The 20,327-nt window shown below is 37.0% G+C and overlaps 1 long non-coding RNA gene across 1 annotated transcript; it reads left to right on the top strand.

Moving 5' to 3' along the window:
- The first annotated feature begins 9,125 nt into the window (after nt 1-9,125).
- LOC117098934 lies at nt 9,126-19,709 on the top strand. The gene is made up of 3 exons (XR_004443652.1): nt 9,126-9,500; nt 12,722-12,777; nt 19,348-19,709. It is a non-coding gene; the product is annotated as an uncharacterized LOC117098934 (long non-coding RNA).
- Nucleotides 19,710-20,327: the final 618 nt, after the last annotated feature.

Genomic DNA, 20,327 nt, shown 5'->3' with positions numbered 1-20,327 from the left:
TTTGAAAAGTTTCATAGTGTCTTACCCGGATGTTCCTTTTGGATTTAAATTCCTGAGTTCATTATTTCCTTTTTACCAAGTTCTACATTACTCTTCGAAGCAACCAAAAATCCAGAGAATTGTTATACTTTTTATTTCCACTAAAATGTGCTGTGACAGCTAGGAAGTCACCCAAACCTTGCATTCTGTAAGTATATGGGTGATTATTAGGGCCTACGTTCAGAACTGGTTCAGTATTCATTTCTTCTGCATACTGTCAGTTAAATGAGCTACAGGACGACCACAATTGAGGTCGGGAAGAAACACACTCCAACTGTTGATAGAAGGAGTTGAAAAGTTACCAAGCAAAGAAGCTTGGCTATCAGGAGGGGATAAATCATGTCTTTTCTTTTTCAAATAATCTAACACAACAAGAAAATTAATTGACCTAACAGCAAATAGCTGTATTTGTCCCATTTATCATTCTATTGACTCTACTCACTGTAACTAGATATTAACATTCCTCAGGGTACATGATAGATCATATTTGTTTTTAGACACCTGACCTCTAGCATAGTTCTTAGGAGATGGCCATTAACAATTTCTTCAATGAGTAATTTATTGAATAATGAATTATTTTTTCTTTTTTTTTTTTTTTTGAGACGGAGTCTTGCTCTGTCGCCCGGGCTGGAGTGCAGTGGCCGGATCTCAGCTCACTGCAAGCTCCGCCTCCCAGGTTTACGCCATTCTCCTGTCTCAGCCTCCCGAGTAGCTGGGACTACAGGCGCCCGCCACCTCGCCCGGCTAGTTTTTTGTATTTTTTTTTTTAGTAGAGACGGGGTTTCACAGTGCTAGCCAGGATGGTCTGGATCTCCTGACCTCGTGATCCGCCCGTCTCGGCCTCCCAAAGTGCTGGGATTACAGGCTTGAGCCACCGCGCCCGGCCCTATTTTTTCTATTCTTATTAGGAAAACTAAGTCTAACGTGGAGAAAAAATAGATATTCAGTCAAGAACACTCATAGACCTTTTAAAATGACTCAGCCAGATTTTCACTGTGTGCAACAAGTTATCTTGTGTTAGAAAATCATTATTTAGTCCTGTTTTTAAAAAGCTGTGTCTGATAGTGCCAGCTAGAAATGCACAAACTTTTTTTTTTTTTTTTTTTTTTTGAGACGGTTCACGCCATTCTCCTGCCTCAGCCTCCCGAGTAGCTGGGACTACAGGCGCCCGCCACGTCGCCCGGCTAGTTTTTTGTATTTTTAGTAGAGACGGGGTTTCACCATGTTATCCAGGATGGTCTCGATCTCCTGACCTCGTGATCCGCCCGTCTCGGCCTCCCAAAGTGCTGGGATTATAGGCTTGAGCCACCGCGCCCGGCCGAAATGCACAAACTTTGTTGAACCGTTGCTGCTTCAGTCTACCTATGGGTACAAAGCATGATCCCAACTTTGAATACACACTTCAATTTAAAACATCTGCTGGTCTATTTTCATGATTGAAGAACTCAACATTTTGAAAATCAGATTACTCAGTACTTGGACAGCCACAAATAAATATAGGCTTACTTAGTATAGAAAAGAATGTTATTTCCTAAATTCTTCCACATGAAACATTCTATTCTAAAATAAGATGCTCAAGAAATTAAAAGTAGTTACTAAAACTTGAGGTTAATTAATATTTTAATGATTAGTTTTAAATAATCCCAAGGGAGGAGGTCAGCAGGACTTGTTTTCCGGTTATTTCTCCATGAATGAAGCAGGATCTGGTGGAAATGGGATGCAGTAAAGAAGCCAAACCAGTAGGTGGTAACAAAAGCAACCTCAATTTGCCCTCACTGCTCATTAGCATAAAGACACAGTGCCATGGCCACTTGGGTTATACTGCACAGAAGTTATCTTGTATGGTTATGGAAATTCCCACCCCTTTTCCAGATAGCTCTGAATAATCCACCTCTCAATGAGCATGTAATTAAAAGCAGATATAAATACAGCTGCCAACAACCTATAGAGCGCTGACTGTGGCCACACTGCCTGTGGGTTAGCCCTGCTCCTCAAGGAGCAGTACTGATTCAATAGAAGTTGCTTTCGGTCACATCAGCTGGCCCTTGAATTCTTTCCTGGGCGAAGACAAGGACCTTCTTACCTGCATCAGTTCCAAGTTCTCACTTAAAACAGCAGCAAATAAACTGCTTAAGATGAAATTGGCCGGGCACAGTGGCTCATGCCTGTAATCCCAGCACTTTAGGAGGCCGTGGCGGGCGGATCACGAGGTCAGAAGATCGAGACCATCCTGGCTAACACGGTGAAACTCTGCCTCGACTAAAAATACAAAAACAAAAAATTAGCCAGGCATGGTGGGCAGCGCCTGTAGTCCCAGCTACTCGGGAGGCTGAGGCAGGAGAATGGCGTGAACCCGGGAGGTGGAGCTTGCAGTGAGCCGAGATCCGGCCACTGGGCTCCAGCCTGGGGGACAGAGCCAGACTCATTCTCAAAAAAAAAAAAAAAAAAAAAGAAATTATTGTTACAATTACATATATGCACAAAAACAAGTTCATTTTACCCATATTCATATGGGGTATTTCATGAAAGAAAAAAATAAGCAATTTTTTTGAAACCAGATCTGAATGAGTTGGCACTTTATAATGTAGACTTTGAGCACTTTGAGTATTTAGTCCAAGTTACTCTTTAGTTAGCAAACTGGAAATGCCTGTCTGTAAACTTAAAACACAAAATGCAAGTGGTTCCAACCTGAGAAAAGTATAATTTTAGAAATGTAGGTATATAATTTCAAGTCTAAGTATAATTGAGTTCTTTGAAAAGCTGAGCTAATGCTGTCACCATGCATCCTGTACAGGCTACAGAACCATGCGCTAATTAAACCTCTTTTCTTTATAAATTATCCAGTCTCAGGTATTTCTTTAGAGCAATGCAAAAACAGACTAACACAATTGTACACACTTTTATTTGAAAATGAAAAGGCAAAGATAAATTATTTAAAACCAACAGGAATGATAAAAAACACTGTAAATAAACTTATTTTAACAAATGCCATATACAAGGGCCATTCAATTTTTTTATTTAAAAAAACGTTTTACTTGAGAGGCTGAAGCAGGTGAATCGCCTGAGGTCAGGAGTTTGAGACCAGCCTGGCCAATGTGGCCAAACCTCATTTCTACTAAAAATACAAAAATTGGCCAGGCATAGTGGTGCGTGCCTGTAGCCCCAGTTTTCAGGAGGCTGAGGCAGGAGAGTCGCTTGAACCTAGCAGGGCAGCGGTTGCAGTGAGCTGACATCGCACCAATGCACTGCAGCCTCGGGAACAAAGTGAGACTCTGTGTCAAATAAATAAATAAATAAATGAAAAAAGAAAGAAAATTACTAAACAGAAAACTTTACTAAAGGACCTTCTCTAATACTGAATTCTCTGTGAAAGTAATAGTATTTATAATGTGAACTAAGTCTTCTGCAGCCACCTGTGACATCAACAATGATCCATGGAGACTGAACAGATTCTCTACTATGTAAGCAGCTGGGAACATGACAGAGGATAAATTTCAAATGTCATATTTTACCTTTGTTTGCATTGAGAAAAATTCATTGAAACTCACCTGTATAGCCTCTTCATGAATTCCTATATTTAAAATAAAATTGGAAGCAAAGGAAACATCAAGAAGCTTATTTTATTACTGGAATGTTGATGTTTCTTACAATAATTGGCTTAGTCTTCTTAAAACCAGTTAACAATAGGCACAATGGTTCTGTTATATGATTGTACATTTAATGTTTTGGCTTCATTTATTTTTCTAAATCTTCCATATTTATCATAAGCATAATATCTCTACTCATGTATAAAATGGCAAATAATTAAAAACAGATTCTTAAATATATTTATATAAAGTATTTTATATTTAAGAGAGTAATTCCTAATTTAATTTCTATGTGTGAACTATTGGAAGTTAACTGAGAAATTAATAAGCATTAACAAAATTGAGTCAAAAGTTCCCTATTAATAGTAACTTGATTTAAAACAAACATGTTTAGATTTCCTATTTTTGAAATATTCAAATATTAGTACCATAGTGGGTGATAACAAAATTGCTCCTCTGAAGATGTGAAGGAATCATAAATATTATGATTTGTGTAAATGCTGGAATGGAAATGTGAGAGAAAATTGCCAGCAATTCAATATTGAGATGAATACATCAAGTCCATATAAGTTATCAATGGCCATATACAGGGAGAAATATCATGTGTTTAATAGATTATATTTGAAAGCTAGATTGAGTCCAGTATACTCAGTTAAGTCTCTTAAACTGCTTTATCGTCAAACAGGATAATATCTACTCGGCAGGATTGGGTAGATTAAACAAATACTGAGTGAAGCCACTAAGTGGTACAACGTAGGCTTCCATGCAACAGTTTGGGTATTTGTGTAGTACGTGTTCCATGTTGGAATGTGTCTGAATTAACACTTGTCATCCTCTGTAATTCTTCCATTTCTTCCCCCAAATTACAAGGAATGGAGGCTGGGAAACTACATTTCTGAAGTTCCTTCATCATCAGGATGCCAGATAATATTTTAAGTATGGAAAGTAAAATTAACTTTTCTGGGGTGAGACGACAGATGAATGTGCAAAGCCTTTCCTGTTTTCAAGAAGCAGTTTCTTACACTGTGCTTTTTATTCACATTAAATGAAACTCCATTAGAATAAGAATTGCATCATGAGTTTTTAAACAAAATATTTAATGATTTTTCACATCTCTCCATCTGACTGTCAGAGGGTCAGAAGAGAGAATATCATTCCGCTTGTATAAGAAAGGACTGGACGCATTTCTATCATGTGTTAAGTTCTCAGTAAATGTTAATTGGCTTACAATAAGTTACAACAGCATTGTGGAAACTAAATAAAATCATATCACCTTTACTTGGAGTAAATTCTGTCTACGAAATGTAAATGCTCCATACGCATAAATGCTGGGTTAAAATACTTTAAGAATATGCAATTCTTGTTTACTTTCTACATTGCTATAAAATCTGCCTAGAAATTACAGTAAGAATGGCTTTCGTTACCACAATGACATTGAAGGGTTAAATCTTTATTTCTGTCTGTGGCTGACTAAAACATAATACTGATTTAATAAGGAAATAAACTTATTTGATTAAAGTATAAAAATGGATTATGAATAATCTTAATTGTATATGATGAACAAAATCCCTCAGAAAAATATTTCCCTAAATATTGCCTTAGGTATTATTGCTTAATTTATTTAATTCTTTTATATAGTATGGAGATAATTTTATTGTCACGTACTTTTATTATGATTTATATTACATTTATATGCTCTCTTTAGTAAGGGATGTTCTGAAATTTCAGATATATTTACCATCAAACGCTGATTGTAATATTTGGTTTAAAAATGCCACAGATTACTGAATAAACTTAATAATTAAATACTATGCTTAGGATTTGGAATCAAGGAAAAGGTAAATAATTTTTTGTTTTATTAACAGTTAAAGGAATCTTGTTTTATGTCAGAAGAAAAGTAACTAATTTTAATACTCATGGATATATACTTGATATGTTAGAATTAACAATATGGAAAATATATGTCTTTTAAATAACAAGTTTTGATTTTAAGACTGTAGTGATTATTGGAAAATAATTTTGGAAATAGCATTTATGTTGTCATTATATGTTGTACTTATATGTTGTACTTTTTTTTATTTGAGTTTGTTATCAATACAAGTAGTGATAAGTTTAAACATTATTTTTGACCCGTTTATAAATCTGCTACCCGTGAGTTCTTTATACAGTGAACTGAACTGAAAACTTGGTTTTCGTATTTTGCCTGAGGTGTGGTAATACACCTAATGAGGGGTGCTTACAGCTACAAGTTTCAAATCCCAAAGGACAAGCTGGGTTCCCTTGACCCGTTTACCAGCGAGAAACATATATTTATTAATGCAGTTGTTAACAGGCAAACTTAAAATGTATTAGCCTTAACATTTATCTTTTGGGCTTTACATAAACAAAAATACATAAATAAAAGTGGTGTTCATTTTTGTAAGTGGACATGAAATGCAATCTTCTATATAATGCTTTTAGTACAAGACAGTAAAAAACTGTGCTTTCACTAAAATACGATTCAGAAACATTAATTGAAAATATACACTTCTATTTCAGATACATAGGTAAAAATATTCTGGACTGTACTGTAAACCACATTTAAGCCAGTATATGTCAGAACTGTCTGGAGTTCTTTGCCTCAGGAAATAATTACATTTACCTTTCTAAAAATTTTAATTCTGTGCATTGACCACATCCTGAACAACCATTATATGTTAAATTTGATATTATACCTAGCACAAATATGTAAGAAAAAATATAAGATATGGATCACACCCTCCTGGTAATCAAAATCCTTAAAAATGGTTGTCCTATCACATGAAAGTTGTTAGTTCTGATATAATTTCCCCCTATCCAATTAAAAAGACACTATGAGTGTGAGTCCGAGTATTAAAAATTGTACCAAATAAAATATTTGTTTCTATCTACATGTTAGACCTTAATAATAAATTAATAACTTGATCACTACATTTCATTTTCAGACAACTTGATATTATAGAGTCACAGTAAAGATTTCAACTGAACATTCTTTCTTTTAAGTAATTTTTCTATGTGAATTTATACAGATGATTGATTAAAAATAGATTTCTGGAAACCTGACAGTTGCTTCCCTCAGGCTCTTCAGAGACCCACACTATTTTTCCTATAAATGAAAACTTAGATATGGTCCAGCTGAAAGTTTTTATTTTTATTAACTTTAAATTTGTACTACAAAAAGATCACAGATGTTTTGATATTGCTTACTTTTTTATTAGATGAGTATAAAGTGGGCATTATAAAATATTGATATGTATTTAAAAACGATTGCTGGCATTTTGGAAAATCGCCATCGCAATGGGTTTTTATTGCTGCTGCAGTCAAAATGTGGACTTTGATTGACATTTTCTGGGAAGAGAATTCTGAGAATAATAATTGGATATCCTGTAACATGGTTCCCTAAGAACCGTTAGCTCTGTTGCATTTTCTTGGTTTGACATTTTGCAAAATCCTATTGTCTTCATTTGCAAGGTAGAATGGAAAGTTTATGGAGACTTGGGCAACTTTTCCCTGAAATCTGCCAATTACATAAACAAGTGAGATTGGAATGAGTGTGGCTTTTAATACATTAGACAGAAAAAAAGAAGAAAACAATCCAAAAGTGTGAAAAGTTCTTTATCAGCTCCCAGAAAGCAACCTATTCTTGGGAGTTGGAATTTCTTTTGTTTGATCTCTGTAATAAGGCTTTGGTTTGAATTATATTTTATTTATAATAAAACTTCCTTCTATGATGATATGGTTGTGTGATGCTATGAAATGTTAAATATAAATATGGCTAATATATTTCTTCCTTCTATGATGATATGATTGTGTGATGCTATGAAATGTTAAATATAAATATGGCTAATATATTAACAGTGTGTTCAACACCAACAATGTCAATTTCACCTAATTTAACTTCTATGATATATTTCCTTTAGATTCAATTTAAAATTCAAGCCCAGGAAACATGTGTTGTGTGTTCAATTTATGCTAAACTTTATGTTGAATTCTGAACACAAAATGATAAATATGCAAGACTCCTGCTTTCAGAGCATCTCATTTCTACTTGGGAGGAAGAAAGTTGGCAGTAAATACACTAGTTGTTAAGTAGGAAGAGTCTCATACAGGGAGAAACATTGTGCTATAATTGAGAAAATACAGGATGTTTAATTATGATATAACAATAACATTTTTATTATATGAACAATATTTCAAAGTATTTGCTTTCTGAGGTAACAATTTTTGTTACAGAGTAATCAAAGCACAAAATTGGGTGAGTGATATAAACACAGGTAAATATAATGTAGTCTCAAATATTTGATCATTCCTTACTCATAATCATCAACACAATTCTCCATTTTCATGATAGTATCTTATTAAAACAGAAATGGTTGAAGTCAACATAAAGTGTTTTAATTTATTTGCCATCATTTAGACCACAAATGACTACAGGTTCGCTTTCCTAAATGATGTATTTTTAGACTTAGAATAACAGGTAAATGCAAAAAAAAATCCACTGATTTTATTCAGTGGGGTGTGGAAAGGAGTACACTTGATCATTTCTCAATATGGATACCAGAAGAACTTGGCTCACTAATTTCTTCCTTATCATAATTCAAATAATGTGTGTTGTTAGCTTGTAGAAGACCTGAAGCAGGCTGACAACACACATTATTTAATAAACATTATGAGGACGTTGTAAAACTTTTACCTGTAGTGGATGGAGGAGGGCATAAAAAAAGGAACACCTTTTCTTTGAAAGGAAATTAAATAATGCATGAAAGGGCTAATGATTTTGCTGAGTACCAGTACAATACTTCCCAAGAGATTCTACCATATTAGAAATCCTTTGTATTCTATGCCCCTGTCTACTAGCCTGGTGAGAGACAAATGTAAGAGAATGAAAATACTGCATGTAATATCCAGCAAAACCGGTGTTATGTTGGTCCAACAGGCTTTAGTTTAAAGTAAAAATAGCTCTCTATTTGTTTTCAAATATGACTTTTAAAATGAATCTAAGAATTGTATAAATTCTACCATTGGTTTTAAGTGGAGGCTTTGGCTGGGTGCAGTGGCTCATGGCTGTAATACCAGCACTTTGGCAGGTGGAGGTGGGAGGATTGCCTGAGTCCAGGAGTTCAAGGTCAACCTAGGCAACACAGGGAGTGACCCCATCCCTACAAATAATAGTGATAATAAATTATCTGGGTATGGTGGCATGAGCCTGTGGTCCTGGCTACTCAGAAGGCTGAGGTGGGAGGATTGCTTGAGCCTAGGAACTTTAGGCTGCAGTGAGCTGTGATTGAGACACTGTGTACCCTAGCCTGGGTTACAGAGCAAGACTTTGCCTCAAAAACACAACAACAAAACAGTCAAGGGTTTGGCAGAATGAGAATATGACCACCGTGTATCTACTGATGTCATTATTATGTCATAATGAAACATTTAGCTTTTCTCAACTAGAGCACCATGTGCTAGGCTCTCCACACATCCTTCACCTTCATCAGATACAATACTTGCCACCTCATATACTTACTGCCAAATTTCTTTCTCCCAACTAGAAGTGAGACATTTTGAGAGCAGGAGTTTTGTCATATTTTTCATTTTGTTTCCAGAATTCAGCATAAAACTTAGCATAAATTATACACATGTACTGTTTTGAAAATGTATTTACTATGCCACAGGTATTAAGTATCCTTCAAAATTTTTACAAAAAATTTTATTGTACAACTGAAATGTTGAGAAATTTTCTTCATGAAAACCAATATTGTGGATGCTTAAAATTAATTTTCATCAAAATAGTCAAATAATATATTAATTTATCAAAGTCAATATTACTGTCTTCATCTTATAGATGAGAAAACTGAGTGCAAGGTAAGTTCATATATAGAAATTAGAGAATTACTAATATAAATAGAAACAATCGTGGTTTTTTGGGGAATAAACATAATCTGGTGACATAAAAGAAATTTAACTCAGAAAACAAAATAATATATAGGCTCTTCAAATACATTACCTCATGAATTGATCATGACATAGGACAGATGAATAATATTTATCCAAAACAAATGTATCTTACATCAAAATGGTTTCCTTAACAAATCTCAAATAACAGTATTCCAATTGACAGGATTACATGTAAAGGTTTGCAACTTAAAATGGAGATTAAAATTGTCTACTCATTTTTGTTTGCTACTGTAAAAAATATGGCAATATAATGTTCTCATTTTAACGTATGGATTATGCAGGATAGAACATTGTTGCATTGCACCTTCTCTATAGAACCACTGAAACTTGATCACGCCTGTAATCCTGACACTTTGGGAGGCCCAGGGGGCAGATCAAGAGGTCAGGAGATCGAGACCATCCTGGCTAACATGGTGAAACCGCATCTCTACTAAAAATACAAAAAATTAGCTGGGCGAGGTGGTGGGCGCCTGTGGTTCCAGCTACTTGGGAGGCTGAGGCAGGAGAATGGTGTGAACCCGGGAGGTGGAGCTTGCAGTGAGCCCAGATCGCGCTACTGCACTCCAGCCTGGGTGACAGAGCAAGACTCCGTCTCAAAAATAAAAATAAAAATAAAACAACTTGAAAGAGCTATGCATGACTCAGAGGCTTTTATACTTAAAATTGATAAAACAGAGATTACATTTACAAAATAGACACTATATGTATTTCTTTTAAATATGAATCTAGCCCATACTGGAAATAAATGTATTATTATTTATATTTTATACCATTTCAATAAATTATCACTGTCTTCTATTTATTCTCCCAGCCTGAATCTGAAAAGCACCGCTCAGTCCTCTTAGCTCTGGTCATGGACTGGACACCCTTCTGCTCTGAAGGGCCTGTCACACTGAACAGGCTGCCCTTCATCGTGAGCACTTATTACGTAGTAGGCTGAATTACAAGCACTTCTATTCTATGCTGAATCACAAGCAATTACTGGAAGTTGATAATTATAAAATTACTTTTGTTGTTGCTGTTAATCTGCATGACCTCACCTCACTGTGCCACAAGTGGGCAGTGTTTATGATTCTAAATTTAGGGCTCATGACTAATCCAGGTGAACCAAGCTTTTAGGCCAGAATTACAGAAGCTAGACGGATTCCACAGATCTCAAGTTTCTCCAAAACACTCTCTGAAGACTGACATTTAGAACTAGAAAGTGAAAGAGCACCAGTATCGTGCTGCACGTTTACACAAGCAGATAATGATTATTTCACATAAATGACAGAGCCCACATGGAGAGAATTTTAACTAGTCCTTGTGGTGAATTTATTCTCTTCTTTGCTTTCTGTTAAGAGTGAACAGTTTGGTGATAATGTATCCCTTTACAATAGGGATTTCTTCCCCTGGCTATTCTGAGTTCATAGACGAAATGCCTGCCAAATTTTTTTTTTAGCAATAAGCAGTTTATTTGAGATGACACATACAATTCTTTAATTATTGAAAAGTCTAACCTTGTCTATTACAGCTATATACATATCTAAAGTTAGAAATAATTTTTACTCATAATCCAATTTTAGACACAATAGTGGATTTTAGTTCTTATTATAATACCAGAAGTAGAAGCATCTGTCAATTATTGTTTTAATAAATCTGTTATAGCATAAATATACCTTTATTAAATTGAAGAGAAGGAGTAAGAGATCATTTACCAAAAGTTTACTTGAAAACTTTTAAGATATATGAGAAAATATTTTTAAAATGTTCTCTTATTCAAACTATACTAAGTTTAATAGTTAAGATTCAGATATTTAGTTAGCATAGTCTAGTTAGTTTTATTAAAGTTAATTACCTTATATCTATATTGCTATATTATTTTGTGTTATTCAGCAGTAATCAATTGAATTGACTCAGAAATTTTTATCAAAAACTTCATTAAGAATATTATATATTATATAGATCTTAAATATAGTAGCACATTTTAATGTGCTTTAAAGTTTATAGGACATAAATTATTTGCTTACTTGGGAGAATGCTAATAAAACAGTAGGAGTATTTGAAATTTCAGATGAGGTGTTGCCAGAATATAAAATACACATTTTAAACTAATAAAGAATCAAGAAAGTAAAATAAGCTTTCTAGTATTTATCTTGGTGAATGATACATTATACTAAAAAAAAATCAGATGAACAAACACATTAAAACAAATCCCAAACAAACAAGAAAAACTGTTTTGAGTAAATGAGTAGAGTGCTTAATATTTCAGATTATCTTTGAAGGCCTCATCATAATGCATTTAGTCATGCTTTGAGGAAGGTACTATCATTAAATGAAATTCAGATATGCCCCAGAGTGGTTGAGTAACTGACTCAAGATTCCATAGCTGGTACTGTGGAAAGCTGATTTCAAATGAGTACTTTGACTCTAGATCTCTGTGCTTACAAAGTGTTTCATTTTACTCCAATTTAATGTGTTTATGGAAGATTTATTTAGAAACTTCATACAGAACATCAGATTTTTGAGCTTACAGTACATTCAAACAGGACACACATACACACACACACAAATGCCTTATTCAAGCATCAACATACAGGAGTTTTCCTTTCTGGATTCCAGAATATTTGTAACAAATTTGGAACCAATTGATTGAGGCCTCTCTCCCTCCCTTCCGTCCTTCCTTCCTTGCTTCCATGTAGCCTTCCTCTGCCGCCCAGGCTGGAGTGCAGTAGGCAATCTCAGTTCACTGCAACCTCTGCAAGCGATTCTCCTTACTCTGCCTTTGGAGTAGCTGGGATTACAGGTGTGCACCACCATGCCTACTTTTGTAGTTTTAGTAGAGATGGGGTTTCACAACGTTTGCCAGGCTAGTCTCAAACTCCTGACCGCAAGTGATCTGCCTGTCTCTGCATCCCAAAGTGTTGGGATTACAGGTGTGAGCCACCGCACCCCTCCAGAGTTACATCACTTTAATATTACTTCTATTAATTTTAGAGATCCATTCCTATAATCATATTTTATATTACATTCTTTACCAATTGCAAGTACAGAGCTCTAAGTATTTAGTTATTAATAAGTATGGTAGCAATATGATTTTCAAAATAAGGGCCATAGCTAATGACAAGTTCCTATTCTCTTTCTATTAGTGATTCAAGTTAACAGATTAGAGTAAGAAAAGAACTTCCAGGTTAAACAACCTCTGGTAAGTTTTTTTTTTTTTTTCACTTTTTTTTTTTTTTTTTTTATACTTTAAGTTCTAGGGTACATGTGCATAACGTGCAGGTTTGTTACATATGTACACTTGTGCCATGTTGGTGTGCTGCACCCATCAACTCATCAGCACCCATCAATTCGTCATTTATATCATGTATAACTCCCAATGCAATCTCTCCCCACTCCCCTCTCCCCATGATAGGCCCCTTCCCGAGTCCAAGTGATCTCATTGTTCAGTTCCCACCTATGAGTGAGAACATGCGGTGTTTGGTTTTCTGTTCTTGTGATAGTTTGCTAAGAATGATGGTTTCCAGCTGCATCCATGTCCCTACAAAGGATGCAAACTCATCCTTTTTTATGGCTGCATAGTATTCTATGGTGTGTATGTGCCACATTTTCTTAATCCAGTCTGTCACAGATGGACATTTGGGTTGATTCCAAGTCTTTGCTATTGTGAATAGTGCCGCAATAAAGATATGTGTGCATGTGTCTTTATAGCAGCATGATTTATAATCCTTTGGGTATATACCCAGTAGTGGGATGGCTGGGTCATATGGTACATCTAGTTCTAGATCCTTGAGGAATTGCCATACTGTTTTCCATAATGGTTGAACTAGTTTACAATCCCACCAACAGTGTAAAAGTGTTCCTATTTCTCCACATCCTCTCCAGCACCTGTTGTTTCCTGATTTTTTAATAATTGCCATTCTAACTGGTAATGAGATGGTATCACATTGTGGTTTTCATTTGCATTTCTCTGATGGCCAGTGATGATGAGCATTTTTTCATGTGTCTGTTGGCTGTATGGATGTCTTCTTTTGAGAAATGTCTGTTCATATCCTTTGCTCACTTTTTGATGGGGTTGTTTGTTTTTTTCTTGTAAATTTGTTTGAGTTCTTTGTAGGTTCTGGATATTAGCCCTTTGTCAGATGAGTAGATTGCAAAAATGTTCTCCCATTCTGTAGGTTGCCTGTTCACTCTGATGGTAGCTTTCTTTTGCTGTGCAGAAGCTCTTTAGTTTAATGAGATCCCATTTGTCAATTTTGGCTTTTGCTGCCGTTGCTTTTGGTGTTTTAGACATGAAGTCCTTGCCCATGCCTATGTCCTGAATGGTACTACCTAGGTTTTCTTCTAGGGTTTTTATGGTATTAGGTCTAACATTTAAGTCTCTAATCCATCTTGAATTAATTTTCGTATAAGGAGTAAGGAAAGGATCCAGTTTCAGCTTTCTACTTATGGCTAGCCAATTTTCCCAGTACCATTTATTAAATAGGGAATCCTTTCTCCATTTCTTGTTTCTCTCAGGTTTGTCAAAGATCAGATGGCTGTAGATGTGTGGTATTATTTCTGAGGACTCTGTTCTGTGCCGTTGGTCTATATCTCTGTTTTGGTACCAGTACCATGCTGTTTGGTTACTGTAGCCTTGTAGTATAGTTGAAGTCAGGTAGCGTGATGCCTCAGCTTTGTTCTTTTGACTTAGGATTGTCTTGGCAATGCGGGCTCTTTTTTGGTTCCATATGAACTTTAAAGCAGTTTTTTCCAATTCTGTGAAGAAACTCATTGGTAGCTTGATGGGGATGGCATTGAATCTATAAATAACCTTGGGCAGTATGGCCATTTTCACGATATTGATTCTTCCTATCATGAGTATGATATGTTCTTCCATTTGTTTGTGTCCTTTTTTATTTCACTGAGCAGTGGTTTGTAGTTCTCCTTGAAGAGGTCCTTTACATCCCTTGTAAGTTGGATTCCTACGTATTTTATTCTCTTTGAAGCAATAGTGAATGGAAGTTCATTCCTGATTTGGCTCTCTGTTTGTCTGTTACTGGTGTATAAGAATGCTTGTGATTTTTGCACATTAATTTTGTATTTTGAGACTTTGCTGAAGTTGGTTATCAGCTTAAGGAGATTTTGGGCTGAGACAATGGGGTTTTCTAAATATACAATCATGTCATCTGCAAACAGGGACAATTTGACTTCTTCTTTTCCTAACTGGATACCCTTGATTTCTTTCTCTTGCCTGATTGCCCTAGCCAGAACTTCCAACACTATGTTGAATAGGAGCGGTTAGAGAGGGCATCCCTGTCTTGTGCCAGTTTTCAAAGGGAATTTTTCCAGTTTTTGCCCATTCAGTATGATATTGGCTGTGGGTTTGTCATAAATAGCTCTTATTATTTTGAGGTACATTCCATCAATACCGAATTTATTGAGCGTTTTTAGCATGAGGGCTGTTGAATTTTGTCAAAAGCCTTTTCTGCATCTATTGAGATAATCATGTGGTTCTTGTCTTTGGTTCTGTTTATATGCTGGATTACGTTTATTGATTTGCGAATGTTGAACCAGCCTTGCATCCCAGGGATGAAGCCCACTTGATCATGGTGGATAAGCTTTTTGATGTGCTGCTGAATCCGGTTTGCCAGTATTTTATTGAGGATTTTTGCATCGATGTTCATCAGGATATTGGTCTAAAATTCTCTTTTTTTGTTGTGTCTCTGCCAGGCTTTGGTATCAGGATGATGTTGGCCTCATAAAATGAGTTAGGGAGGATTCCCTCTTTTTCTATTGATTGAATAGTTTCAGAAGGAATGGTACCATCTCCTCCTTGTACCTTTGGTAGAATTCAGCTGTGAATCCATCTGGTCCTGGACTTTTTTTGGTGGGTAGGCTATTAATTATTGCCTCAATTTCAGAGCCTGCTATTGGTCTATTCAGGGATTCAACTTCTTCCTGGTTTAGTCTTGGAAGAGTGTAAGTGTCCAGGAAATTATCCATCTCTTCTAGATTTTCTAGTTGATTTGCATAGAGCTGTTTATAGTATTCTCTGATGGTAGTTTGTATTTCTGTGGGGTCGGTGGTGATATCCCCTTTATCATTTTTTATTGCATCTATTTGATTCTTCTCTCTTTTCTTCTTTATTAGTCTTGCTAGTGGTGTGTCAATTTTGTTGATCTTTTCAAAAAACCAACTCCTGGATTCATTGATTTTTTGGAGGGTTTTTTGTGTCTCTATCTCCTTCAGTTCTGATCTGATCTTAGTTATTTCTTGCCTTCTGCTAGCTTTTGAATGTGTTTGCTCTTGCCTCTCTAGTTCTTTTAATTGTGATGTTAGAGTGTCCATTTTAGAGCTTTCCAGCTTTCTCTTGTGGGCATTTAGTGCTATAAATTTCCCTCTACACACTGCTTTAAATGTGTCCCAGAGATTCTGGTATGTTGTATCTTTGTTCTCATTGGTTTCAAAGAACATCTTTATTTCTGCCTTCATTTTGTTATGTACCCAGTAGTCATTCAGGAGCAGGTTGTTCAGTTTCCATTTTGTTGAGCGGTTTTGATTGAGTTTCTTAGTCCTGAGTTCTCGTTTGATTGCACTGTGGTCTGAGAGACAATTTGTTATAATTTCCGTTCTTTTACATTTGCTGAGGAGTGCTTTACTTCCAATTATGTGGTCAGTTTTGGAATAAGTGAGATGTGGCGCTGAGAAGAATGTATATTCTGTTGATTTGGGGTGGACAGTTCTGTAGATGTCTATTAGGTCCGCTTGGTGCAGAGATGAGTTCAATTCCTGGATATCCTTGTTAACTTTCTGTCTCGTTGATCTGTCTAATGTTGACAGTGGAGTGTTGAAGTCTCCCATCATTATTGTATGGGAGTCTAAGTCTCTTTGTAAGTCTCTAAGGACTTGCTTTATGAATCTGGGTGCTCCTGTATTGGGTGCATATATATTTAGGAGAGTTAGCTCTTCCTGTTGAATTGATCCCTTTACCATTATGTAATGGCCTTCTTTGTCTCTTTTGATCTTTGATGGTTTAAAGTCTGTTTTATCAGAGACTAGGATTGCAACCCCTGCTTTTTTTTGTTCTCCATTTGCTTGGTAGATCTTCCTCCATCTCTTTATTTTGAACCTATGTATGTCTCTGCATGTGAGATGGTTCTCCTGAATACAGCAGATGGATGGGTCTTGACTCTTTATCCAGTTTGCCAGTCTGTGTCTTTTAATTGGAGCATTTAGTCCATTACCATTTAAGGTTAATATTGTTATGTGTGAACTTGATCCTGCCATTATGATATTAACTGGTTCTTTTGCTCGTTAGTTGATGCAGTTTCTTCCTAGCCTCGATGGTCTTTACATTTTGGCATGTTTTTGCAATGGCTGGTACCGGTTGTTCCTTTCCATGTTTAGGGCTTCCTTCAGGGTCTCTTGTAAGGCAGGCCTGGTGGTGACAAAATCTCTAAGCATTTGCTTATCTGTAAAGGATTTTATTTCTCCTTCACTGATGAAACTTAGTTTGTCTGGATATGAAATTCTGGGTTGAAAATTCTTTTCTTTAAGAACGTTGAATATTGGCCCCCACTCTCTTCTGGCTTGTAGAGTTTCTGCCGAGAGATCTGCTGTTAGTCTGATGGGCTTCCCTTTGTGGGTAACCCGACCTTTCTCTCTGGCTGCCCTTAAGATTTTTTCCTTCATTTCAACTTTGGTGAATGTGGCAATTATGTGTCTTGGAGTTGCTCTTCTGGAGGAGTATCTTTGTGGTGTTCTCTGTATTTCCTGAATTTGAATGTTGGCCTGCCCTACTAGGTTGGGGAAGTTCTCCTGGATGATATCCTGAAGAGTGTTTTCCATCTTGGTTCCATTTTCCCCCCCACTTTCAAGCACCCCAATCAGATGTAGATTTGGTCTTTTTACATAATCCCATACTTCTTGCAGGCTTTGTTCATTTCTTTTTCTTCTTTTTTCTTTTAGTTTCTCTTCTCGCTTCGTTTCATTCATTTGATCCTCAATCGCTGATACTCTTTCTTCCAGTTGATCGAGTCGGTTACTGAAGCTTGTGCATCTGTCATGTATTTCTCGTGTGATGGTTTTCATCTCTGTCATTTCGTTTATGACCTTCTCTGCATTAATTAGTCTAGCTGTCAATTCTTCCACTCTTTTTTCAAGATTTTTAGTTTCTTTGTGCTGGGTACGTAATTCCTCCTTTAGCTCTGAGAAGTTTGATGGACTGAAGCCTTCTTCTCTCATCTCGTCAAAGTCATTCTCTGACCAGCTTTGATCCGTTGCTGGCGATGAGCTGCACTCCTTTGCAGTGGGAGATGCGCTCTTATTTTTTGAGTTTCCAGCTTTTCTGCCCTGCTTTTTCCCCATCTTTGTGGTTTTATCTGCCTCTGGTCTTTGATGATGGTGACGTACTGATGGGGTTTTGGTATAGGTGTCCTTCCTGTTTGATAGTTTTCCTTCTAATAGTCAGGACCCTCAGCTGCAGGTCTGTTGGAGATTGCTTGAGGTTCACTCCCGACCCTGTTTGCCTGGGTATCAGCAGCAGAGGTTGCAGAAGATAGAATATTGCTGAACAGCGAGTGTACCTGTCTGATTCTTCCTTTGGAAGCTTCCTCTCAGGGATGTACTCCACCCTGTGAGGTGTGGGGTGTCAGACTGCCCCTAGTGGGGGATGTCTCCCACTTAGGCTACTCAGGGGTCAGGGACCCACTTGAGCAGGCCGTCTGTCCGTTCTCAGATCTCAACCTCCATGTTGGGAGATCCACTGCTCTCTTCAAAGCTGTCAGACAGAGTCGGGTTTCTGCTGCTTTTTTTGTTGTTGTTGTTTAGCCTGTCCCCAGAGGTGAAGTCTGCAGAGACAGGCAGGTTTCCTTGACCTGCTGTGAGCTCCACCCAGTTTGAGCTTCCCAACGTCTTTGTTTACCTACTTAAGCCTCAGCAATGGCGGGCGCCCCTCCCCCAGCCTCGCTGCTGCCTTGCGGTTAGATCGCAGACTGCTGTGCTAGCAGTGAGGGAGGCTCCGTGGCCGTGGGACCCTGCCAGCCAGGTGTGGGATATAATCTCCTGGTGTGCCCTTGCTTAAAGCGTAATATTGGGGTGGGAGTTACCCGATTTTCCAGGTGTTGTGTGTCTGAGTTCCCCTGGCTAGGAAAAGGGATTCCCTTCCCCCTTGCACTTCCCAGGTGAGGCGATGCCTCGCCCTGCTTCAGCTCTCACTGGTCGGGCTGCAGCAGCTGGCCAGCACCGATTGTCTGGCACTCCCTAGTGAGATGACCCCAGTACCTCAGTTGAAAATGCAGAAATCACCGGTCTTCTGTGTCGCTCGTGCTGGGAGTTGGAGACTGGAGCTGTTCCTATTCGGCCATTTTGCTCGCCTGCCAAATTTAATGTAACAAGCAGTGAGCAGAACACCGTTAGTTGTTACCTGAAGGGAACTTAGATTCTCATGAGGAATAAAGGAGAGAAGCAAATATGCAACAAGGTGAGCTAATATTTACCGAGGATTTACAATGTGCCCGATATTGTTCTGATTTTGTTTACACTTACTAAAATTCATGTAATCTTTATAATAACCCGATGAAGGTGAAATACTATAACTTCCATTATACAAATTGGGAAACTGAGGCACATAAATCGTAATCAAATCATCTGGTTTCATACAACTATGGAATAAAAGAACCTTTGAATAATAAATCTTAAAAATGCTCAAAGAAATGAAATTATAGTAAGTGCTATGAAGAAAACTAGAGAGTTATTTTTAATTAGAGACTAATGTTCCTTTTTATTTTAGTGACAGTATATGGGGAGTACCTCTGTACAATGGTGGCTTTGGATATAGTCCTGAGAAAATGAAGGAACAAGCCATGTGCCCACATAAAGTAAACGTGTTCCAAGCACAGGGAAGAACAAGTGCAAAGATTATCAATAGGAATGTGTTTGGCTTTAAAGGATGAAGAAGGCATAGAGAGATGAGCAAAATGACAAGAGACAAAGTCAGACTGGTAGAGATGTGATTAGATAATGAGGCATCCTGAGTTAAAAAAATGTAATTTGACTCTGGCCAAATAAGAAGTCATGAGAAAAGTTTAAAGTTTTAAAGAAGAAGAGTTTAAAGAAAAAGAATGGTGTGAAATGAGTACTTTTAATAAACCCTTAAAGAGCGCACTGTGTGAAATTGTATTGAATAGAACCAAGAGTAGACACAATAATGGCAGGTAAGAGGCTTTTGGAAATCCAGAAATGATCGATGACTTAGGTCAATACCAAAGTATTGATCTGTATTTTTTTCACCCCTTTTCTCATTACTGTAACTTGTGTGTCTTGTGTCATCTAGTATGTGTGCTTGCATGTTAACCAAAACAAAGGTTCAAATAAATGGCCATTATAATGACAGTGTGAATTTTAATCTTTTGGAGATAATTTGGGACTTTGGAAACACGATAAAATTGGCATGGTAGAAAGAGGAAACATAGCTAAGTAGAGGGTAGACAATCAAGGAGTCAAGTAGAAGACACCTTGGGGAAATCTGTCTCCATACCTGCTCCCCCTTCCAGTTACCTGGTGCACAATCTGCTTACAATGGTTCTAGACACTTACTGAATGGACATAGGACCATGATGAGAGAATCCCACCCAGCAACCAGGACACAATTTATCTAGAGGAAGTGTTATTCTGTGTATGAAGCTGTGACAGACCAACTCTTACTGAGATGCAGACGCAAGAAGACGGTAAAGTGGATTAGGGAAGTGATGATGGGGGTAGTGAGAAGAT

The sequence above is a fragment of the Trachypithecus francoisi genome, unplaced genomic scaffold (genome assembly GCF_009764315.1).
Source record: "Trachypithecus francoisi isolate TF-2019V2 unplaced genomic scaffold, Tfra_2.0 Contig01474, whole genome shotgun sequence".
Taxonomy (NCBI): Eukaryota; Metazoa; Chordata; class Mammalia; order Primates; family Cercopithecidae; genus Trachypithecus; species Trachypithecus francoisi.
The sequence above is the reverse complement of the archived record's forward strand: the minus strand, read 5'-3'. Positions and strand labels throughout refer to the sequence as shown.